The 26,031-nt window shown below is 42.7% G+C and overlaps 1 long non-coding RNA gene across 1 annotated transcript; it reads right to left on the bottom strand.

Annotated features, from left to right (window-relative positions):
* Window positions 1–3,077: 3,077 nt before the first annotated feature.
* On the bottom strand, window positions 3,078–25,440 carry LOC310698934. Its single transcript, XR_014521837.1, has 3 exons — window positions 25,345–25,440; window positions 4,145–4,249; window positions 3,078–3,182 (listed from the first exon to the last, which is right to left on the bottom strand). It is a non-coding gene; the product is annotated as an uncharacterized lncRNA (long non-coding RNA).
* Window positions 25,441–26,031: the final 591 nt, after the last annotated feature.

Here is a 26,031-nt window from a genome sequence, read left to right as displayed (position 1 = left end):
CAAAGCCAAGCCTATGCTGTTGGGGCCACTCCAGATCTAGGGGCTGCATGCGTCCACACAAAGGGCGCCCCCCCGTTTTAAGCGGGGAGCGGTCATTACCACTGAATCAGAATGAGCAGTGATCTGTGGAAAGCCCTATTGCCATTTGTTCCAATTATGGGTAACAGGACCTCCCCCACACAAAAGAAAACCTGGTCGGACATGTGCCTACAAATTGTGGCACAGATGGAAGTCTAGAGAAGCCCTAAATTTTGCAGAGAGAAAACATCTTAGAAAACAGTATTCTGTGCTGGGTTTCCAGGTTACATAAGAAGAGTTTGGATTTGATATCCTGCTTTATTACTACCCAAAGGAGTCTCAAAGTGGCTAACATTCTCCTTTCCCTTCCTCCCCCACAACAAACACTTTGTTAAGTCTCTCAGCCCCGCTCACCTCAAAGAAGTGTAACTAGCCCAAGGTCACCCAGCAGCTGCATGTGGAGGAGCGGGGAAGCGAACCCGGTTCACCAGATTACGAGTCTGCTGCTCTTAACCGCTACACCACACTGGCTCTCATAACTTGAGCTTAATATGCAACCTAAGTCAACCCTCTCTGTTCCTGCCCATGCAAGCCCCCTTTTGGGAGACTTACATCAGTCTTGGCTAAGCTAACTTCAGAAAGAGCGAGAGTTATTGCGGGACGCAGGCAGAGGATGGGGCGGTGCCAGAAAGAGGAGTTTGAGAAAGAGAGTTTTTCTGTGGGCAGGTGATGGGCTGCATAATGCAAGAGGGGGGATTTGCAGTGTACGGGTCTTCTAGAGTAGAGTCTCGGGTTTTGCGCTGGCAGGGGGGCAGGGGAGTCAGAACTGGAGAGCGAGAGAAGGGGTTTGCACAGTTCTGGTGGAGAGTGGGGCAAATAGAGGCGAGTGGGTTGGAGACAGAGACTTAGAGTCAGAGAGTGAGAGAGATGGAGTTTGCATGGGCAAAGGTGGGTGGGAGTTAGTGCTTTCGCTGTCATTTTCGTTGAATATACCAGTGTAAACCCTGTGTGCCTTTGTAATGGATTGCTTTGATGTCATTTCTGCACCAAGGAAATTAATTTCAGCCCCCCCCCCAGTTCCTCCCTTGACTTGTCCCATATTTTGTCCAACCTGTCCTTTATTTTACCCTACCAAAGGCAGCAATCCTACTGGAAGGGGAAGGGGCAAATGCATGGTTTCCCACAACAAACTTAAAATAAGATTCAACAACACTAAAACTGGATCAACAGTTGTTTCCAAAATTCATCGATGGTCAAATTATGAGGGCCATTTCATCCATTATTCTCTGGAGGGAGGAAGCTTGTGTTCTGTGAAATGGGAAACTGCAACGTTCAGACTTCTTCCTTTTATTTTTAAAATTCAGGTAGCTGGGGGAGGTAATTTATATCCTAAGTACATGCAAATCTATTCTCAGTATCCATTGGAAAAGCTCTGGCCAGTGTGAACTGTAGCAGGCTTAGTTAAGACAAACTTTGAGAACCCCATTACTAAAATAGACTTTGAGAATTAAAAAAAAAGCCCTGTCCTTAAGAAAAGGCTTGCATCGTTGCATAAAAACTCAGAAGCAAATATGCATTCTTCAGCAGGTGTTGTATTGTGTGTTTGTGTGTGTGTGTGTGTGTGTGTGTGGTGGAGGAAAGCCTTTACAATGGCCACTATTTTAATTAAGATCTGCTTATGCTACGTGAGTCTATAGATTATATTTCTAAAGCGCTTACGCTCCAGCTGTGTTCTTCTTTTCTCAACCCTATTATTACATATTATTTTCTCCTTTAAGCTGCTATTACCATTTTAAGAAGTTTTCATCATTTTCTCCCAATTCCAAGACAAAAATCAGATTATGTCTGGCACTAAGGGGAAGTAAGGGGGGGGTTGCCTTCTCCCCACCCCACCCGGCGCTAACCTTGAAGGAAAGCAAAGGAAAGCTGGTTTTGTCTGTAAATAAATAAATAACTTTGCTGGTTAAGGGTAGGGAAAAATCTGCAGTGAAGGATACCTGTTTTTCAGATTGTGCATTATTCTGGAAAGTGTGGATTAGGTAAGATCACCTTTAAAAGCAAAGTTAATTTAATTCTTCTCCCATCTCCATCATTAGGAAATCATAGAATCATAGAGTTGGAAGAGACCACAAGAGCCATCGAGTCCAACCCCCTGCCAAGCAGGAAACACCATCAGAGCACTCCTGACGTATGGTTGTCAAGCCTCTGCTTAAAGACCTCCAAAGAAGGAGACGCCACCACACTCCTTGGCAGCAAATTCCTCTGTCGAACAGCTCTTACTGTCAGGAAGTTCTTCCTAATGTTTAGGTGGAATCTTCTTTCTTGTAGTTTGGATCCATTGCTCCGTGTCCGCTTCTCTGGAGCAGCAGAAAACAACCTTTCTCCCTCCTCTATGTGACATCCTTTTATATATTTGAACATGGCTATCATATCACCCCTTAACCTCCTCTTCTCCAGGCTAAACATGCCCAGCTCCCTTAGCCGTTCCTCATAAGTCATTGTTTCCAGGCCTTTGACCATTTTGGTTGCCCTCCTCTGGACACGTTCCAGTTTGTCAGTGTCCTTCTTGAACTGTGGTGCCCAGAACTGGACACAGTACTCCAGGTGAGGTCTGACCAGAGCAGAATACAGTGGCACTATTACTTCCCTTGATCTAGATGCTATACTCCTATTGATGCAGCCCAGAATTGCATTGGCTTTTTTAGCTGCCGCGTCACACTGTTGGCTCATGTCAAGTTTGTAAGAGAGAGTAAGGCTGCCTCTACCAGATGAAGATGACCAGCATGATAAGTCAACAAATTCATCTAATGTATTATGGGGGGGGGATTATTGCCTGTGGGAGGGCAAGGTGCTTGTAGGATTGGACATGGTGGTCAACAAATGTTTGAACCTTGACTCAGAGAGGTGGGGGCACCACTTGCAGCATGTCAGTCAAACAGCAACATGACTTGGGACAACACTACTTCCAGTTTGTACTGCCTGGTGCCCTTGAGACTGTCTAATACCGTCAGGCCCCCTGTCTTCTATTCCGCTAGTCCCAATGGGCTCCAGTCACCACTGTTCTCCTAGAATCTCCTAATCATGCTGTCCTTCTGTCCTTGGGCATGATGAAGGATGCTGCCACTTCACCAGCTTGAATCTGTGGGTACCATCTTGTCTTCTCCCTTTGGCAGTAAAAACAGTTTGGGTTGTCCATATGGGTTAGGGGTTTTTTAAAAAAATAAAACAAAACCTCCCAGATGTTTTAAATTTCTGTTTAAACATAAACAGCAGCAATGCATAGTTTAAAATATATTGTGTCGTGGCTTGTGTCTCTGGAAACAGAATATAATAATTTAACTAAACTATCGTAAGTGCCTTCAACTTTCAATATCTTAAGTAATTGCTGCACAGCACCAGCTGACAAGATAACAGTGAATATTCTAGAAGCTTCCACACAGGGACAGACAGTGTCAAAAAAGCCGGTAGTTTAGAATTCAGTCCACTCAATCTCCTCAGCTACAAACCTTCCCATTATTTAGAACTTCTGTTGCTGCTGCTCTAGCTATCGATCTCTTCTGCATTTGCTGAAGTAAGATCAGATTTACCTCAGTGGAAAAATCTGCCTGCTGCAGAAATATAAGATTTTATTTTTATTTTCAAGAACGGCATCTGAGCCCAAGAAGGTCTCTCTTTTTGGAGGGGAAAGAAGTTTATTCGTCTGAAATCTTACATCCCATATGATATTAGCATCATAAGGGTGGCCATTGAGATGATTAAATTGACTGAAACACATTTTTAAAAAGTGCTGGCAGCTGATCTAATCTGAGCACTGTATGCCATTTAAAAAATTTCCATTGTAATAATTGGCTTTATTAATTCATTGTTAATCATAAATGTTTTTAAGCGATGGCACTTAATCTCACTTGAGGGTGCCTTTCCTGTGGCAACACCGCCATCTATGGGTAGATTTTGTTTTAGTGTCTCTGGGATTCTATATCATTTTAATTTCATACCGGGAGAAAAGGGATACTATTTTTTGTAGCTGCAGAAATGTTGTGGCAACGTAGAATTGGTTTGTGGTAAGTGAACAACTGGTTGCTTTTCTAAATACAAGAAGTCTGGTATTATGGGTTGAGCGACTTACATGCTGATCAGCCCTTGTGCTTTGCTTCAGAGGACTATGGTGGAAGCTTGGTCCTGGCAGAAAGACTGACCTCCATTATGGCTGGAATGAGTCCTCCTTCTATACCTAAATAACAACAAAATGGAAGACCAAGTGGGAAGGCAGGGCATGCAGCATGAATAACCCTGTCAGTATAGGGGCATTTCTTTGCTCTTGTAATTATTGCAGGAAATTTTTGTCCGTTGCTTTGAGCACCTCTTAGGGTTACGAAGCAGGATATAAACATTCTAAATAAATAATTGATGTTGAACACAAACTATGGGACTCACTCTCCATGAGGCAATGATGGCCACCAAGCTGGATGGCTTAAAAGAGGATTGGACAGATTCACGGAGGAGAGAACTATCAGTGTCTACCACAGTGGTTGGCAAACTACGGCCCACGGGCTGGATCCAGCCCAATTCCCCTCTGGATTCTGCCCGCGAATGGTTCTGAATTGGCGCAATCACCATGTGGTTTTTTTCAAGTTTTTAGGGGGCGCCATTTTTTTGCGATCTTCCCCCTAGACTACATATCCCAGCATGCTATGAGGTTGCTCAGACTTCCATGATGCTGGCCAATCCGAAGCCTTGGCAACCTCAGGCCTCCCCTCCATTGGCAGGTTTAACACGAGCCGGTGGCCAATGGCTACCCTTCCCAAGACTCACTGCTCTAATTGGGATGAGGCACAGGGCAGGGCGCCTTGTTCATGTCTAGCTCCGAGAAGGGAGGAGGAGAAGTGAAGGGGTGGGAAGAAGTAGGAGCAGAAAGCCTGTGAGGAGGTAGGAGGAGGACTCTTCTGTGCTGCTCGGCGGTGGCACATTAGCAGCACGGTCATGGACAACCCAGGGTAGGTGAGTGGAGGTATCTCAGCCACTCTGTCTCCGAAGGAAGGAGGGATGGAGGGAGGGAAGGCATATGGGCATACGCGGTCTGGCCCACCACAAGTTCTGAGGGACAGTGAAGTGGCCCCCTGCATAAAAAGTTTGCTGACCCCTGGTCTACTAGCCATGATAGCTGTGCTCTGGCTCCATAGTCAGAGGCAGTAATGCTTCTGGATAATCGATGCTGGAAACCATGGAGTGGGGAGGATGGTTTTGTGCTTGAGTCCTGCTTGAAGGTTTCCTGCACACATTTGGCCAGCCTCCGTGAGAACAGGATGCTGGACTAGAGGAAACTAGGGACCTGATCCAGCAGGCTCTTCTCATGTTCTTTAGGCAATGTATACAGATTTCAAAATGTGGCAAGTCAGCCCTCATATGTTCAGGAGTCAACCTGCTAGTTCCACTGATCAGGGTCTTGGTCATCTGCCCCAAAGTCCTTGAATAGTGGCACCACTGATTTCAAATTCAACAGACCCCTGATAATGGAAGGGAAAGTATCACAAAGTATGTTATCCAAGAAAAATGCTATACAGTAGAAGCCACTGAACAACACATATCTAGAATATGAATACAGTGGTACCTCGGGTTAAGACCTTAATTCGTTTCGGAGGTCCATTCATAACCTGAAACTGTTCATAACCTGAAGCACCACTTTAGCGTATGGGGCCTCCCGCTGCCACCAGAGCACATTTTCTGTTCTCATCCTGAAGCAAAGTTCTTAACCCGGTACTATTTCTGGGTTAGCGGAGTCTGTAACCTGAAACGTAAGTAACCTGAAGCGTATGTAAACCAAGGTACCACTGTACCAACAGTTCCTGTTTAGTTCTTTGTCTTCTTTATTGTGTGTATGGTTGCTAATCCTAATTTATCCCATTGCTTACTTTGTCCATGATGGTCTCATTTTCCCCCATTTGTGAGCCTTTTCTCCTCTCTTAAATTTCACTGGGTTCCATGAGAGCATATATAGTGCCTCTCTCCCAAAGAATAAGATCAACATATTAAATCTCCTGAATTATCTTTTAACATTTCGAGGAGTGTTTTAATGTGTTCAGGCCTGGAGTACACTGTGGGGTTTTTAGACCCTGACAATATATGTTGCTTAAAAATAAATAAATCTGAAGCTGTAAGCACATTTTTCATTTGTTTCTGAAAGAAATGGATCTGTGAACCCAGCTGGTTCTTATAATTATCTTGACTTGCTGCAAGATTTTGCAATATGCCAGCTGACAATTGATTTTGATAATCTATTCTCTTCTAAAGCTACAATGATGCACAAATGCTAGTGTTTCCCTGCTTAAGCACGACATGCAATGTTGCTTTGAGAATTTACCCCTGCTGCTCTGGACCTGGGGCTGAGATAGTACAGTGGTACCTCAGGTTACAGATGCTTCAGCTTACAGACGCTTCAGGTTACAGACTCCGCTAACCCAGAAATAGTACCTCGGGTTAAGAACTTTGCTTCAGGATGAGAACAGAAATCATGCGGTGGTGGCACGGCTGCAGCGGGAGGCCCCACTAGCTAAAGTGGTACCTCAGGTTAAGAACAGTTTCAGGTTAAGAACAGACCTCCAGAACAAATTAAGTTCTTAACCCGAGGTACCACTATACAATGATCTGAAAGACTGGACTAAGACAGAAAATGGCAGAGGTATGGTGGGATTGGTGCTCATGGTGAGTTCCATTGATGAAGATAGTGATTAATACCTGTTGGGCTCTTCGGCATTCAGATTGTGTTATAATTAACAGGACTGCAGTTAATGGGGAGGGAAGCTTAACCTCTTTCTCTTCTGCTTGAGTTCTGATGAAAATGCCTCTTCTGAAGCTGCTGTTTGCATTGGGAGAAAATCCCCTGTAAGGAAGGGGGGGACCCTCTCTTGTGTCAAATGTAAGGGTTACAAGCATGTGGCATCACTGCTAAATCAGTTCCTCTTTGTCCCATCTACAGATTATCTAAGGAGCCAAAGAAGCATCAATGAGGGAAAGCTGTCTATCTGATTTCCAAGTCTGATCATTGTTCATTTGTTTTGATTGATTGATTTTTGCCATCAAGAAAAGCCGCTATGCATTTGAGTCAGCTGTAATTAAGAAGCATGCATTCTTAATGAATCCGTTAATGACAGCTGTTTCAGAAATCAATGCTCACTCCTAAAGGATGTGTTCCATTTTTCATTCAATGCAGATAAAATGTGTGTTCATCAGATAGTCTCCTGAGGAATTTTTTTTTACCGGGTGTGCTCTGTTAGCTTTATCATAAATCTTTCAGTTGTAAAATACCATTATCACATTTACTGTTTTTGTCACCTTTGAAGTGAACAAGATGACGCAGTGTTGGCAGATGCAGGCATGCAAGTCTTTCAGAAAGCTCAGTACTGTATTTTGTCAACCCAGGTTTTGGAGAGGCCTGTTTCCTCTGAGGTGTGAGATCTAGGACATGTCATGATTTGGGAGGCACTTCTATAAGCTACACATACGAGTTACTATATCACAGGTGTGGAGAATGTTTGGTCCTGCAGATGCTGGTGAACTACAACTCCCATCAACTGTATTGTAATTCAACAACATCTGAAGGGCCAAAAGTTCTGAGTTGATGGTAGGGCAGTGGTTGTGCTATCCCTCAAACTATTTTTATGGTATGTTTGTGAATCACCTTGAGTCTCATGTAAGAAGTGGTTAATAAATTATTGTTTATAATAATATAGACATTTCTTCATTGCTTCCTACAAAAAAAAAATGTCTCAAAGTGACTTACAAATATATAAAGTACCAAACAGCTTGTCATTCATTTAAACCATTTAAAACCAATCGCATAGAAAAAAACATGAAACACAACAAATATTCTCTAAGGTGTTCATCCAACAACGAGAATAAAAATGACAAATCTTTCCTCGCCTCACTAAAGATGAGCACCTGCAAAAGGGCTCTATTACTGTGGTTTTGCCCACCTAGCCACTAATAGCCTAAGAAAAAGAGATCAATGGTCCTTAATGATGCACATCCCAACTGGTCACACTACGCTTTTATACAGCTAGATTGAGGTGAAAGACTTGCTGCACAATCGTAGTGGGCAATGAAGCTGACAATGAGCCTGGCAAAACAAGAAGCAGTGACCCAGTTGCTTGAGTGATGCAGTTTCTCTTCCCTCTCTGCCTTGGTGAAAGCAATGGTAGAGCTGTGTTTGATTTCAGCCATGTTGTCATGGAGCCAAATCTGATTGGCTCCGTGACAGTGCCTGTGACGTCATCAAGTTTATAAAGTGAATGCCTAAGGAGTCTTTTGAAGGGGAAAAAACCTCACTGAAGCAGCATTAAATTATGGAATCTAATGGTGGGTGAACTAACTACAGAAAAGAGTGCAAATAAGGATTTTTGACAGATCCTTTCTTATGCCCCCCCCCACACACACAAAAAGAGGAAGAAATTATTTGCACTGAAAATCAAAGTTCACCAAAACTGTAGCATAGCATGAATTTTTGCTACACTTGATAGGGAGAACTAGATAATGTTTCAGGTATCAGATCTATTAAAGCAATAGAAATCTATATATATGTGAGTGGCTTGAGTCACTACCAAATATCACCCAAAGCAAAATACATTGTAAATGAATGTTGATGGTTCAACTGATGCAAAATGTGAAGAGAATGCAGGTAAAGGCAACAAGAATTTCTATTTAGTTAGCTTAAAGTGACAGGTGGATGGAGAGTGTTTCCGTCCTTCCTCTACATTTATATAAACATGGGTGCAAGGTGGCTTACAATAAGTTGAGAAAAATAATTGCCAGTAAGCAGCAAGAGGACAGACTGAAACAATAATAAAGCAGCAGTATATAATAAACCATAAAAGTACATAAAAGCCATTGTCGTTAATTAAAAGCTCATGCAAAAAGTCACACTTAGCCTAGACCCTAAATGAAAATGGAACTACCACCAGGTCATACTCAGACTGGTCCCATTAACATTAATGGACTTAATAATTACTTACGTAAGTCCACTGATTTAAAATTAGTCTGTGAAAACCTAGCCATGGTTACTTAGAACTATGGTAAGTCCTACTAAATTCAATTGGGCTTGCTCCCAAATCACTGGAAATCTTGGTTGGCAACAATGCAACATCTCATGGATTACATATCTCAAACCTGGAATTTCACCATGGCAATGGGCCTTTCCCCAATAGCCACTCAGGGAAATAAGACTCATTAGGTCTTACTTGTGTGATTGGCAGACCATAAACCTGATGGTTTTGTGGGAGGATCGTGTGAAAAATCCATCCAAATGGAAAACAAACACTTCAAGCAACCATACAAACTCCTCCTATGATACCTGCTTAACCCAGAAGCAACAGAACAGAGATTGGGAGTCTTCTCCAGATGTTGCAGGATTCCAGTGTCCATTATCTCTGACCATTGGTCATGCTAGATGTGACTGATGGGAGCTGGAGTCCAACAGCTTCACCCCTACAATAAAGAATGTGTACACGGCTGCTATATCTACAGCACTCAGGATTTTATTCACCCTGTCATTTATAAATAAGCTTAAAGACTTTATCATGGGAAAATGCAGGAGTGGAACATGTTTCTCTTTTTCTTAGCAAATATTCCAGTGACTGAAAAGCATGAGCTACATAATACATTACTCTGAGTCAAATGTTGTCTACAGAATGATCTTTGAAACTGTGTGATTTTTATATGCAGCTGTAAATTTAGTTGTTACCACCCTGGTATTAAGTAATAAGAAAGTTTATTGTTACACCACTGTAAATTACTGTAATGGATGACTTCTAAGATAAATACAGTAATTTCAGTATTCTTACCAAAGTAGTATTTACCACAGTTGTACTCAAAAGACTGTAATTTTAGCATAGTCATTTTTACCTAGTTTGTCTTTAACTTGGAAATTAATATAAATTCGGAGATGGTTCACATAATCCAGACATCTATGTGCAAACCCTCCTATTCATACTTTGGTATAGTGGCCTTGCGAAAAGTAGACTGATTAAACTGGTGTGCTGTGCCTGCATGCCTATGATTCCTGTAATTATGGTCAGTTTAAATGGTTGCCTTTGCAGCCACAATAGACTTCTCTGCCTGAAAATATGTAGGAGGGTAGAGTATGGATGTAGAACCTTTGGGCTTTTCAGAGGTTGTTGGATTCCAGATTCCATAATCCCTGACCATTGGTTGTGCTGGCTGGGGGTGAGGGGTGTTGCAGCCCATCAACTGGGAGGTGGGGGGACAGGTTCCCCATCTCTGTTTTATAGAAATGCAAAGTGGTACCAAAGCAGGTCAAATTATCTCTCTCGACCAGAAGCAGAAATGTAAAAACAAAGCAATTTTCAATGTGTTTGTTTTAAGACAATGTTCACCTCCTACATGCCATCCAACCATAACATGAGATATTGTGGATAAACCATTCACGATGTGTCATGTGATTGTGACAGTCCATGGCAGGTGGTGAGGAACCTGTGATTCTCCAGATGTTGAAGTTCTACTCCCATCCACCTCAGCCAGCAAAGCCAATGGTCAGAGTTCTAGTCCAACAATGTCTAGAAGTCTACAGGTTTACCCATTCCTGGGATGTCTGGGCCCATTCACTTTTGCAGGCATTGGCTCATGGGGTCCTGACATTCATGTAAAAATCAGCTGATTGCATTAAAAAAAAACTCACAACAACAACCCACATTGCAGTCCTCCAGTTTCTAGCCCTCAATGTTCATTTTCTTACTCATTCCCTTTATGCCAACTATGCATCATTTCTCAGTGCAGATGTCTCTGCGAGCGCCCATAAAAGGCAGAAATTTCACCACCTCTGTCCTTCTTGGGCACAAAATTAGAATCGCAGCACTGTTGAAACAGTGCCCTCCCTCCCCAGTCTCAGGATTCCTGCAATGGCAGTGGAAACTACACTGTGTCAATATTCTACTGCTCACACCTTCTGCAGTTAGCAGTGAAAATGCCTCTGGACATTCTGTGCCATCACTGCAGCTCAGAGGACGACTTAGTGAGATAGGTGGCACAGGGGTCAAGTGACAGACAGCTTCTTTGCCTCTTATAGGTATGTTGTTGTTGTTGTTTAGTCGTTTAGTCGTGTCTGACTCTTCGTGACCCCATGGACCAGAACACGCCAGGCACCCCTGTCCTCCACTACCTCCCGCAGTTTGGTCAAACCCATGCTGGTAACCTCGAAAACACTATCCAACCATCTTGTCCTCTGTCGCCCCCTTCTCCTTGTGCCCTCCATCTTTCCCAGCATCAGTGTCTTCTCCAGGGAGTCTTCTCTTCTCATGAGGTGGCCAAAGTACTGGAGCCTCAGCTTCAGGATCTGTCCTTCCAGTGAGCACTCAGGGCTGATTTCCTTAAGAATGGATGCGTTTGATCTTCTTGCAGTCCATGGGACTCTCAAGAGTCTTCTCCAGCACCATAATTCAAAAGCATCAATTCTTCGGCGATCAGCCTTCTTTATGGTCCAGCTCTCACTTCCATACATCACTACTGGGAAAACCATGGCTTTAACTATACGGACCTTTGTTGGCAAGGTGACATCTCTACTTCTCAAGATGCTGTCTAGGCCTGTCATTGCCCTTCTCCCAAGAAGCAGGCGTCTTTTAATTTCGTGGCTGCTGTCACCATCTGCAGTGATCATGGAGCCCAAGAAAGTAAAATCTCTCACTACCTCCATTTCTTCCCCTTCTATTTGCCAGGAGGTGATGGGACCAGTGGCCATGATCTTCGTTTTTTTGATGTTGAGCTTCAGACCATATTTTGCGCTCTCCTCTTTCACCCTCATTAAAAGGTTCTTTAATTCCTCCTCACTTTCTGCCATCAAGGTTGTGTCATCTGCATATCTGAGGTTGTTGATATTTCTTCCAGCAATCTTAATTCCAGCTTGGGATGCATCCAGCCCAGCCTTTCGCATTATGTATTCTGCATATAAATTAAATAAGCAGGGAGACAAAATACAGCCTTGTCGTACTCCTTTCCCAATTTTGAACCAATCAGTTGTTCCATATCCAGTTCTAACTGTAGCTTCTTGTCCCACATAGAGATTTCTCAGGAGACAGATGAGGTGATCAGGCACTCCCATTTCTTTAAGAACTTGCCATAGTTTGCTGTGGTCGACACAGTCAAAGGCTTTTGCATAGTCAATGAAGCAGAAGTAGATGTCTTTCTGGAACTCTCTAGCTTTCTCCATAATCCAGCGCATGTTTGCAATTTGGTCTCTGGTTCCTCTGCCTCTTCTAAATCCAGCTTGCACTTCTGGGAGTTCTCGATCCACATACTGCTTGAGCCTTCCTTGTAGAATTTTAAGCATAACCTTGCTAGCGTGTGAAATGAGTGCAATTGTGCGGTAGTTGGAGCATTCTTTGGCACTGCCCTTCTTTGGGATTGGGATGTAGACTGATCTTCTCCAATCTTCTGGCCACTGCTGAGTTTTCCAAACTTGCTGGCATATTGAGTGTAGCACCTTAACAGCATCATCTTTTAAAATTTTAAACAGTTCAGCTGGAATACCATCACTTCCACTGGCCTTGTTATTTGCAGTGCTTTCTAAGGCCCATTTGACTTCACTTTCCAGGATGTCTGGCTCAAGGTCAGCAACCACACTACCTGGGGTGTACGAGACATCCATATCTTCCTGGTATAATTCCTCTGTGTATTCTTGCCACCTCTTCTCGATGTCTTCTGCTTCTGTTAGGTCCTTACCACTTTTGTCCTTTATTATGGTAATCTTTGTACGAAATGTTCCTTTCATATCTCCAATTTTCTTGAACAGATCTCTGGTTCTTCCCATTCTGTTGTTTTCCTCTATTTGTTTGCATTGCTCGTTTAAGAAGGCCTTCTTGTCTCTCCTTGCTATTCTTTGGAAATCTGCATTCAATTTCCTGTATCTTTCACTATCTCCCTCGCATTTTGCTTGCCTTCTCTCCTCCGCTATTTGTAAGGCCTCGTTGGACAGCCACTTTGCTTTCTTGCATTTCCTTTTCATTGGGATGGTTTTTGTTGCTGCCTCCTGTACAATGTTACGAGCCTCCATCCATAGTTCTTCAGGCACTCTGTCCACCAAATCTAAATCCTTAAACCTGTTCCTCACTTCCACTGTGTATTCATAAGGGATTTGACTTAGATTGTATCTTACCGGCCCAGTGGTTTTTCCTACTTTCTTCAGTTTAAGCTTGAATTTTGCTATAAGAAGCTGATGATCTGAGCCACAGTCAGCTCCAGGTCTTGTTTTTGCTGACTGTATAGAGCTTCTCCATCTTTGGCTGCAGAGAATATAATCAATCTGATTTCGATGCTGCCCATCTGGTGATGTCCATGTGTAGAGTCGTCTCTTGTGTTGTTGGAAAAGCGTGTTTGTGATGACCAGCTTGTTCTCTTGACAGAACTCTATTAGCCTTTGCCCTGCTTCGTTTTGATTTCCAAGGCCAAACTTGCCAGTTGTTCCTTTTATCTCTTGCCTCCCTACTTTAGCATTCCAATCCCCTATAATGAGAAGAACATCCTTCTTTGGTGTCACTTCTATAAGGTGTTGTAAGTCTTCATAGAATTGGTCAATTTCAGTTTCTTCAGCACCAGTGGTTGGTGCATACACTTGGATTACTGTGATGTTAAAAGGTCTGCCTTGGATTCGTATCGAGATCATTCTATCATTTTTGAGATTGCATCCCAGTACAGCTTTCGCCACTCTTTTGTTGACTATGAGGGCCACTCCATTTCTTTTACAGGTTTCTTGCCCACAGTAGTAGATGTGATGGTCATCCGAACTGAATTCACCCATTCCCGTCCATTTTAGTTCACTGATGCCCAGGATGTCAATATTTATTCTTGCCATCTCATTTTTGACCACCTCCAACTTACCCAGGTTCATGGTTCTTACATTCCAGGTTCCTATGCAATATTTTTCTTTACAGCATTGGACTTTCCTTTCGCTTCCAGGCATATCCGCAACTGAGCGTCCTTTCGGCTTTGGCCCAGCCGCTTCATCAGCTCTGGATCTACTTGTACTTGCCCTCCGCTCTTCCCCAGTAGCATGTTGGACGCCTTCCGACCTGAGGGGCTCATCTTCCAGCGTCATAACTTTTATATGCCTGTTGTCTTTGTCCATGGAGTTTTCTTGGCAAGGATACTGGAGTGGTTTGCCGGTTCCTCCTCCAGGTGGATCACGTTTGGTCCAAACTCTCCACTATGACCTGTTCATCTTGTGTGCCCTGCTTGGCGTAGTTCATAGCTTCTCTGAGTTCTTCAAGCCCCTTCGCCACGGCAAGGCAGTGATCCATGAAGGGGCTTATAGGTATACGTAGATGCAAAACAACATTGTATAACATGTGCATGCCTTTTATGAAGCCTTTTAATAGAAACTGATGCATTTCTGTCATGGAAAAAAATGGGCTAATGATCTTCAGGATATCCAACACCCCTCTTTCTTCCTGTGATGGGCAATAACAAAGAAAGAAAGAAAGAAAGAAAGAAAGAAAGAAAGAAAGAAAGACACTATCATTGACAGCCACAATTATCAGCATTGCACATTAAGAGTTGTGTGGTATCTGAGTTGTACACTATGTGCCAGAATGCGGGAGTTTGATAACTGAGCCTGTCAGGAACATACTGAAGGTCAGCAGATCTGTGCCTAAGACTGAGAGTTAATAGTAAACATTTTATTGTATGATTCAGCAACACTCCTCAAGTAATCTTGTCATTCATCATTGTTAGAACAACTGCAAGGCATAAATGTGATTAATTTGTTTCTACTCTTTGGAAGATTTCAAGGCATATATCATTCTTGCCAATCAGACAACTCACTTAAAGAACCAGGCAGAAAGCAGAAACATCTGTTTCTTCAATGGCAATGCATATCTTTGTGTGTTTGCTTCAATGCAGAATTCCCAGTGTAATCCTGGTATTGCGTTTTTTTAATAATGAAAGGGGCAGCTCTCTGTGTGCCTAGGGATGTATGCACATAGCTGTGTTCTCCACTGAAGCGAACAGGGGAAACAACACATGCATGGATGCATGTGCTAAACTTAGTACACACAGAGTTCAAGACTGGGGTGTATGCATACAATGACTTTTTGTTTAGCTTCCTCTCTCTGAGGTTATTTTTTAGCAAGCCCATGCATGTAAAAAAAGCAACATCCTATCACTGGCATTTACATGTTTCTGATAGCCCCAATTTAATCCCTTTCCTTTGCATATCTGTCTTGCAGTGGTTTCTATATGGTCGAAACTGGAATCAAAATACGAATCTATATGCATGAGAAAAACACTAAATTCATGATCGCTCTTGCAAAAAATGTTTGTGTGTACATGTGTGTCCTGAAAAATAAAAATCCTAGTAATTGTTCTCACAACATTCCTGAAGATCCTTCTGAAGATGCCTTATGCTCCATTAGATTATTGATCTATAGCTCAGTGTTGTCAACTGAGCTATAAACCTTCTCCCTAGTTGGCACTGTCAGGCTAGCTCTTCTGGTCAGAATGTGATGCTATTTTCACCACCAAGTCTATGGGTTTCATGCTCATGCTGGTCTCACAATGTTTACAGACTCCTAAAGGTTTTCCATCCTTTGCAATCAATCGACAGCATTGTATGTTAAAATGAACAGATCACATGTGATGGGGAAGACTTCTGACAAGGCTGTCAGGCTGGGTTGGCAAACAATCTGACCAGCTGATACAAGGCAGCTTCCAATGTACTATTTTATTTTATGTTAATTATGTATTTATTTAATGTTGTGTATATATATATATGTATATGTGTGTGTGTGTGTGTGTGTGTATATGAATAATCATGGAAGCCATCGAGATAGAGAAACACCCTCACAACATGAACAAGCGTGACGACACGTCCCGCCTGCCAGACATCTGGAAATTAGCCCTCCCCACAAAAAACCGACACCAGAACCAGAGGCACACAGAACGCCATCACCAATCAACCACACCAGACCCAAACCCAGACCCTCTCCACAGATAAATTACAGACACCATCCAGTAGCCAAACCATAGTGGCACCTCCGGATGCTGCACCCCCCTGCAATCCCTACACAGATCTGGCTGGCACAGGGCACAAAACCACAGCTCGCCCCTATACACGAAGCCAAGCCAGAGCACAACTAAGTGCAGTACAGCCATCTTCTCAGAAAAACTCTTCACAAGCTCAAGAGGTCAAGACACGAAAGCTTTAGCAACTAATCCACACTTAATGACCCACCTAAGTGGTACTCAGAATATCACTCAAGAAATCACTCAAGATATCCCTCAAGTAATTAAGGAACAAAAGAAGAAAAGGCACACTAACCTGGGAACTTCCTCTCTGCCCAGAACGTTGGAGGCTATACACCACACCCCCTCAACAGTATTTATAGGAACTCAAACACTGAGATCCTGCTCTGTTCCAGTAACAAGAAGCCGAAAGCACCAGCCTGAAGATGACGAGTGAGACCTCGTCGAAACATCGCCTAGACACCCCAACTCTTACACGGGAAGACACCCGAAGACACCAAAACCTGCATTCCTGTACCCGTGAAAATCTACGAAAGCAAATATACACACACACACACACACACACACACACACACACACAATTTCCTCCAATAATTTCAAGGTGGCGTGCATGATTCTCCTAATTTTATTCTCACAAGAGCCCTGTGAGGTGGATTAGGCTGAGAGTCATTCAGCGAGCTTCTTGGCTGAGTGGGAATCTGAACCCTGGTGTTGCAGGTCCTAGTCCAGCACTCTAATCATCACCCCACACTGGCCTTCTCTTTAGTGTCATTAAAGAAAAAAACATCCTTCAACCAACCCATATCCTTGATGTGCTTCAGTACAGCACAAATGGCATCATATACTTCACAAGCCTTCATAAACTGCATTAGATGAATCATAGCAATATTAGGAGATGGGACAAGGACTGGCAATGAGTACCAAGGACAGTGAGTACTTGTGTCATCTTGCTGTCATCCAGATGTTGTTGGATTACAGCTCTTATCATCCCTGACTACTGGTCATGCTGCCTTGGACTGATGGGAACTATTGTTTGAAGGAACTGGAAAAAAACAAAGTGGGAGGATGCTGAGACAAGATATCACTAAGGAGGAATGAGGAGAACCAGAGAGGCATCCTTAGGTGGTTCAGAAAACAATAGACTGAAAAAGAAGGACTAAAAGAGGAGATGAAGGCAGCCAGATTAGCTGAGAGAGGGGAGGTGTTTCAGGGTCAAGGAGCAAAACCACAGGGGAGGGGGGTATAAGGAGGAAGTGACTGAATGAGACCACAGTCTTTGTTAAGCTTAAACATGAACTGCAAATCAGATACAGCGAATGTGTGTTCTGTCTGCAGAACACAGACTTAAGTGGCTGTGTGATTAGACTCACAATAGCAAATGTTACTTCATTGATTGCGCAATTTAATTCCAGCAGGGTGGGTAAGTTAGTATGTAGTAGCGAAGAGAGGAAAGTGTTGTGACATCTGCAATTGGTCTATGGCCTGCATTTAGTCCAAACAGCACACTTAGGTGCCTTTCCTGCAACTGTGGGCAGATTTCCAGCTACTGAGATCTTATTTATTTATTTATTTATTTGTTTCTTAATAGATCCCCTGACTTCACCAGCTGGAGCCAGGGGCAATAAAGTGTCTTAGGAGTGAAGCCAGATGCAAAATGGTATGTCAGGGGGTGGAGCCAATTACTAACTGTACTCCATGAGTCTGAATAGCCTGGGATAAAACGATCAACATCTGATTTAATAATGATCAGGGTTTCTAACGTTTTCGGGAACAAAACTGAAAATGGGGTGTGGGGGGGTGGAGTTAATTTATCATGGATCTACCTAATTTGCAGTTTCTGAAACAACGTACGACTCAAAAACACAGCCATCCATTTTTGCAGTGCAATTCTTTAGTCAAGCAATGTGCATATACTCAGGTAAAGCGTGCATAAAAATAACATGTGCTAGTGAAAATAACATACAAAAATGCATTATGTCTTTGCAGACATGTACGCGACATGAAATTACATACTAAATGTGTATCTTGAGAGAAATTCACCCTAAACAGCTGTTGAATTTTCATGAGGACTTTTTTTAAAAGTGATGTAGAAATGTGGAGAACTGAATTCAAAGGCTGGAAAAATGAGAAACCCAAAATTGCTCTTCCCTGTTTCACAATCATTTCCCACAAAAATCTGCTCCTTCCCCCCACCACACCCTCACAAGCTTTCACCATTTTATCAGCCTGACTTTGCAGGGGGTGGGCAAATACCTTTGTTGTTGTCATTGATGTACAACTGAGTAAATCCTTTTCAATCTCCTGAAAAGGACACAATCTGCCTCCCCTTGTCTGCTGGCTGTCATGTGATGGCCTTAGCTAATATCTCTCCACATCCTGGAGAGATAAGAAGAGCGCCGAGGAAAAACAATGAAAAATTATGGTAGATCGGAAAATGGTTGGTTCCTGTGGTGGCTGGTGGCCCATTGGTAATGGTAGGATGGAAAGCAGGGAAAGCGCAATATTAGGAGGCACCAGAGGCAGGTAAAGCCACCCTCGAATGAATTGAGAAGGCAGGCAGGCAGATGGGAGCTGACTTATGGCCTATTGAGGCTGGTAGAGCAGTGCCCCATTTCCCCCAATGGACCAAAAGCATCCATTGAATATTTCCATGTGTGTGGCCAGCTTCCCTTTCCATTTCCTCCAAATGAATGGGGAAGCTCACCATGTTTTCAGGAATCCTGAGACAATACTGTGGAAGGAAAGCCAACCACGCCATGATGGATCTATGTATGAGCTGACGGGTAAAGGGCAGGATGGAAAAGAAAAGTGTTTCTCTTTGTGTTGTCCAGTTCCTTTTTTTTTCTTTTTTTTCTTTTTCGGCTGGTCAATGTTAGATTTTCTTCCATAATCCAATAGTGGACAAACAAAGCTAAAACAACTCTGTATTTAGCTCCTCCCTTTAAAGCCTTCCTTATCTGAGGGCATGGGGCAGTAGCCACCCATGTGTGTGTTTTGCCAAGAACAGTCATTTGAATTTTTCCGTGTGTAAAAAAAGATAGACAGTTGCATGCTGGGGGAGGATGGGGATTGTATCCATTTTAAGCAAAGTCCCAGCAAAGATCTCCATATGACATTTCCACATGCAGCTGATAGACAGGTCTTGTCACACCAGCTATCGCAGTATCTCTACGTGTTGTCAGGCACCCTTCCTGGTTAATTTGAGGCTTTCCTCCCATTCTCAGCTGTTGCTCCCAGTTTGGCTTGCTGTGTAAAATTACAATTTGTCTATGTTGCAACAACAAAAATAACAACCAAAGAGAACAGCAAAAATCTATGGCAATCAGACATCCAAATTATAATTATTAAGTTTGTAGCATTTCCTCTGTCCTTTTTGACAACCTGGGTTGGGGAGGGGATAAAAAGTTTGGGCGCTCTTCAGAATTCTTGGATCTAAAAAGCAGGAAAGTCATAACAGGGATATAACCAATGTATTCTGTCACTAAAGAAACCCACAGAGATATGCAAACACCTTGGAGGGAGTAGCCAATTCACCTGGCTTCAAAGTCATCAGTTGCCTGTGATAAATCTAATAGGGCATTTATACTCAAGGACCTAAGTGATGTAGTCTAATGTCCTGGGGTGGTCCTGGGGAGACTGGCAAGCCCTCCACATAGGTGAGCTTAGGCATTTAACCAAGTTGCTAGGCAAAACTGTGAGCTGGGAACTTAAGGTTCCTAAATCAGAGATTTAGGAATGCAGATAAGAACAAAGAAATGTGGCATTTTGGTACCTAAAGGCTCACCTCCAGCCATATGTGACCTCCCATGCATTCCATTCAGTGGAGGCCATGCTCTGTGTGCCCCTGCCAAATTATGTGTGGCAGATGTGTACAAGAAGCAGGGTCTTCTCAGTAGTAGCACCAACCATCTTGAATGCTATCCTTAGAGAGGCTCCAACACTCCGTGTTTCTAGGCATTTTCCACCCCTGTCCTAAAGGTTATCAAGTACCTATCAGGTGACATTCAAAGACAGGTGAGTAACAAATCATGCAGTCCTGGTCCTCACTACAGATTCACTCACCAGCGCATTTTGTATTTTGTGATTCTGTCTGCAATAATAAATAAGTTAGGATATATGTTGCTTAGCTACACATTGCTTGGTTTCCGCACCTTTCCCCTCTTGGTTAGAACTCAGTGAAATCAAAGGAAGCATTTCTGTTGTCATGATTAGAATGTGTAAGAACAGGACACATTGTTCTAAATAGGCAGGCAATAAATCTAGAATTTGTGCTCAAAGTGGGGTTGGGAAGGGCGGTGCACTCACTGGTTGAGCATATGTTTTCCCAGGTTCGATTCCCAGCATCTCCAGGTCTGGCTGGAAATGTCGCCTGTCTCAAACCCTGGAGATCTGCTTGTAGTTATTATAGACAGTACAGAGCAGGATGGGTCAATAGTATAAGGCAGCTTCCTGAGTTCCTATGATCAATGTCAATAAGGTTAGATGGAAACAGCTTGAACAGGTTCAGCAACGAGTTATAACATTAGAAGTAAATAATAGGCTTGAAGACTGTGGTGAAACTGTATCTTTATTAGCAGATAAAAGGGCTGTAGGTTAGGGGTTGAGCATCTGCATTGTATACAGGTCTCTGGAGCAATCCCTGACATCTCCAGAAAGGGCTAGGAATGTCCTTTTCCTGAAAACCTTGGACACCCACTGCCAATCAGTGTAGACATTGCTGAGCTTGATGGACCAATGGTCTGATTTTGTATAAGGCAGATTTCAATATGAGGTGTTGTCCCACTTCTTTTCAGGGGGACATTCTCTACTCAAGTCTAACCATCCCCCCTTCCATTTTTCTTCTCACTTTAAAAACTATTCCATTTTTCCCTCTCACACACATGTTGGGTCCTGACTAGAATCCAAAACTGTCCAAAAGGTAATTTCACAATTAAGCTTCAGGGAAGATTAAATACTAGAGCCGCATTAGGAGCTGACAATTTAGCAATCAGTTTTGATACACCAAATTCATGATCTGAATCTAAAGTTTCCATTTTAATTCTTTGTACTGGCTTCAGGTCATGAATTCTGTATATCAGATCTGCAGCCAGATTGTCAGCTCTTGTCCTAAACAGTGCATGGATAAACATTGCCTGTCTGAAAAGAAAGAAAGAAAGAAAGAAAGAAAGAAAGAAAGAAAGAAAGAAAGAAAGAAAGAAAGAAAGACATTAAGATTTCACTCTTTTTATGGGAGCAAAAAATGAAAAAATCTTTCAGCAATTTCTTGCTGAAGAATAAAATCAAATTTGAATCTAATGAGTCCAGGTATACTTATGAGTCAATGATAAGGTAGTCTTAGGTGTAAAACAATCAGAAACATTCAACAAATATATATCCAGACCTTTGTAGCCCAACCAGCAATTTAAGAAAAAAGAAGAGTCCTGCTGGAATAAAACAAGCATGCGCCTCCTCAGACTTCACAAGCTCTGCTTCTGAATTTTTGGGACCAAAGGTTCTCCAGCTCAGCTGATTCCAACACCTGCAGGACCAATAACCTCCTGAGTAAAATTATAGCTAGAAACCCTGTTTAAGTCCTCCATTAGGTCCAATTGCAGGTTCCCATGCCTCTTGCTCTCAGATACATGAATCAAGTCTGACTCCTGCTCAGTTTCATTTGGAGCTCTCCCTGGCCATGTTAATTTGCCTGTACTCTCGTCTCCCTTTCCCAATCTATCTATCATTTCTGCCTGGGGGGGGGGGGGACACCATAGGCCTCTCTCTTCTTCAACATTGTTTTCAGAGGCTGTAGTAGCTATCCACAGATCTCCACCCTCACTTTAATTGGATTATCTCCCAATTGTGAGGTCCTTGGACCAGCAGCATCAGAAACACTCTCATGAACTTATTCCATGTTCCTTCTTTTCCTTCTTTTCTGTATCCTCCAATGCACAGAGGAGGTGCCAGTGTGGCAGATCTTCTTCCTAACCTCTTACAGCTACACCTCCACCACCCACCAAGCCATTAGCACTCAAAGCTCTAATTGAGATAACTTTTTTCTCAAGGTCATCATTACATGTTCAGTCATGTTGAGTAAAAAGCTGTAAAAAGAAGAAGAACGAACGAACGAACGCACCTGGCTGCTTCCGTAATGGTTTGTGTATCAGAAAATGGGAAGCGTCAGGCAGATTGGTTACAGATTATTTCGCAGGATTAGTTACACCTTCTGGAGATGCTTTTCTCGGGACAATATACTCTGGGTTCTGAATCATCCACCATAAACTACTAATTTTGCATCAGGCACAAGCCCATCAATTTGAGTCTAATTATATTCTTCCGTGTGAGATATAAAATACCTCAGGGTTTTCTATAATAAGCCTCATTAATGTGGATGAGAAATAATTCTGAAATTCCTTCTGCCAGGGCTAATGTTAATACTGATTCTAATTGTTCTTAAAGGGCATTAAAGTGCAGATTTATATATATATATATTAAAAGAAACAACTTTAAACTAATCATTTAACAAAGCCATTCTTATAACCCCATAGTTTAGAATAGTGGGTCTTAATTTCCTGGATACTTTGCATCATTAGCTGTCATGTGTGTCTGGAGACTGAAGGAAATAATAGGTATTCAAGGGAATATTCCAAAGTCAAGAGTGGGTGGATAAAATGCTAGAACTCTTCTGGTAAGAGTCAAAAGTATCTCATTTGTTCCAGGTAAGAGAAAGGTGCATTTATTTTTGAGATTGTGTGTTTGTGTAAGGCGAAGATATGTCTTGTGCATTGCCACATTCCCAAATAGTGACAAATCCCTATTCTACAGGAGTACATAGTAGGCAATGTTCAGGGTAGCTGTTTGATCAGCCTTCCTGGTGATTATATAAGGTTTACTGTTGATACTGTTGCATTTTTGAAAATCCCTTGAATGCATTGTTAACAATATCCCCAGTTGTATCAACCCTGGCTGCTGTCCAATGTACAGGTAAGCCGGTTTGAGGGCCATTGAAACCAATACGACTTGGCAGCATTGCTGCCCTGGATTATAGCCACTGTGAACAGATGTAGTAATCAGAATTATGACAAGATTGTTCTATGGTGCTGAAAGGCACTGGGGTAGAAATTTGATGACAGAAACATGAAGAACACACTTCTTTTTTTAAAAAAAAGAAACAAAATGGCTGCACCATGTTTACATTGAGAAAAAAAAAATTAAGTGTACATTACCACCTGCTGGTTGTCTGCTGGTATTGTTTGTATATCAGACTTTTGAGTTGTCATGAAATAATGTAAAACTACCCCCCCACCACCACCACACACACACACTTTAAACATTCACCCACAAATGTTTGGCACAACCCTCCGATTGCATGGTTCACGCATCATATGAATTGGCTGTATGTTTTGATTTATTTTCAGAGCAAGCTTCAGAATAGGAATTTAAGATACATCATCTTAAATTAAGCTGGCTAAATTACCCTTATTCCAAACTCTGTTCAGGAATGGAGCTACTGCCAGCTGAGCCCAGCTTGAATGAAGACAAACCTTTAAAATAGTGTCCTTCAACAGTGTCCTTCAGCTCTCTATATTGGACAAACAGGCTAAACCTTACGCCAAAGAATAAACGGACATAAATCTGACATCAAGAATCACAAAACAGAGAAACCAGTAGGAGAACACTTCAATCTCCCAGGACATTCTATACAAGATCTCAAAGTAGCTGTTTTACTACAAAGGAATTTCAGAAACAGACTGGAAAGAGAAGCTGCTGAATTACAACTCATTACCAAACTTAAAACCATGGAAAAACCTGGGCTTAACAAAGACATTGGATTCTTATCTCACTATACATGACTAAACCATTTCTCACCTCCTCACCCCTTGCCTTTTCCTGTAAGACCTATTACAGTCGTTAAGAGTCGTCAACAGGCTCTCCCAGCTATCTGCCTATCTCCCATTCCCACCACCCTTCTGAGTAACACCCCTCCCCACCTTCTCACTATATAGAAGGATCTGGCAACTTCTGTTTCAGTGTATCTGAAGAAGTGTGCATGCACATGAAAGCTCATACCAAGAACTAACTTAGTTGGTCTTTAAGGTGCTACTGGAAGGAATTTTTTTTATTTTGACTATGGCAGACCAACACGGCTACCTATCTACTACTTTAAAATAGAGTTTGACTTAAGACCAGCATACATTTTCCCAGGTTGCTAGGTCACATGACTGAGCAGAAAGACATTTGGAATAAGTGTCTCTCCTTGTTCCATCCTGACCACATCACATGCCCTGAACACCCCATAAATTGTGCCAGCTTAAGTTCTACCAGCTGAACCTGGCTGAGGTGGGGTAATGGACTTGTGCCTGCATATCTCCAGCTCAGCTAGGTTGAAAGAGTTACACCAGTGTAGTTCTGGCATAACACCAGCTCAGCAAGGATGGCCCAAGACCCACATATTCCAAACTTACTTATCCTAACAGATCTTGGATTTGCACTGTTAGTTCTGTTTTTAAAATACCGTATTTTTTGCACCATAACACTCACTTTTTTCCTCCTAGAAAGTAAGGGGAAATGTCTGTGCGTGTTATGGAGGAAATGCCTACGGGTGGCATGCCTACGGATTTTCCTCCTCTAAAAACTACGTGCGTGTTATGGTCGGGTGCTTGTTATAGAGCGAAAAATACGGTACTTTGAAAAAGTTCACACTCCAGAACAGAGAACTTCCTGTTAGCTTCAGTGCTCTCACAAAGTTCCAGCTCCTGCTCCATGTCTGAAGTGAATGAGAAGCTCCCTTAGCTTGGGAGAACTAGATCAGACCCAAAGGTCTTTTATTATTATTATTACCCTTTTTGACAAGTAATACACATTCCTAGACGTACAACTTGACAAACACCATGGATTCATTGCATGGTCACAGCAAACCACAGTGACCCACAACTCGTCAGGTTGCCATTGGCTTAAGGGTACTGCTATTCATTCCTAAAAGTGACAGGTTGCATTTGTCACCAAGCGTGCTGCACAGCAAAAGAAATATGTTATGGAGGGGGGAACTTCTATGCCAGAGAAAGGAAACAGAGCTTCATGTTAAGCTACGTGTTGAACTGACATCTCCCCTTCCATTTCTTTTTTCATATCCTGCTATGTAAAAGACCAGCTCATCCAACGACATGTACATCTAACCCTAAAATGTACTCTTGAAAACCACACTAAGTAATGCAAACATGACAATTCATCAGCCAGTAGAGGTTAGAGTGTAAGACTTGAGCCTGGGAGACCAGGATTTAAATCCTTCCTCAGGATGACCGTGGTCCAGCTATGATCAGTATAACGTACCTTGCAGGGTTCCTTTGGAAATAAAATGAGGAAGGGGGGAGCCGTGTGCCAGGGATCTGTTTGCAGGGGAGGGGGAGAGACAGGAATGTACAGAGAGCCACCTCCTCTGTTGAGCAGCTGCACTTCGGCAGAGTCTGGGGAGGGGCAGTTTTCAGGAGACACAGAAGACGAGAGAGAGCGGAGCCAAAAGCCTGCTACCAGGGAAGGGAATGAGCAGCTTCCGTCGCATAGTTTTCCACGTAAGGAAAAAAGACGTAGAGGGGGTCTTCCCAGTTTTCTTTGCTGGAGGGGAAATAGGAAGAAGGCACTTCCGGATTATGGCAGACATGGTTTTGAAACTTCTGCACTGTACATAAGTTTTGCACTCAAAACCTGAAAAGACAGGCTGTAGTCCTTCGCAAGCATCCACACAGGTAGGATTGAAATGTAGTAAATAAAATAATGTGATAAATAAACAAAACAAACCTTTCCACAAGGGGAATGTTGTGGTAGGAGGCCCTGTGGTGTAGAGTCTGGCCTTGCCATAGCAGATTCTGTTCCCCTCTTCGCCTGCCTCCCTTACTCTTCTCAAATCCTTAGTCCTACAATGGGTGGTGAAGGGAAGTTTGCTTCACTATTTTGGGCAGTTTGGAGGGTGGGCAAAGCTCATTGGTGGCCCCCTACCACCTCATTGCTGCTGACTGCCAT

This window comes from Podarcis liolepis (assembly GCF_965112155.1).
Source record: "Podarcis liolepis genome assembly, chromosome: Z".
Taxonomy (NCBI): domain Eukaryota; kingdom Metazoa; phylum Chordata; class Lepidosauria; order Squamata; family Lacertidae; genus Podarcis; species Podarcis liolepis.
The sequence above is the reverse complement of the archived record's forward strand: the minus strand, read 5'-3'. Positions and strand labels throughout refer to the sequence as shown.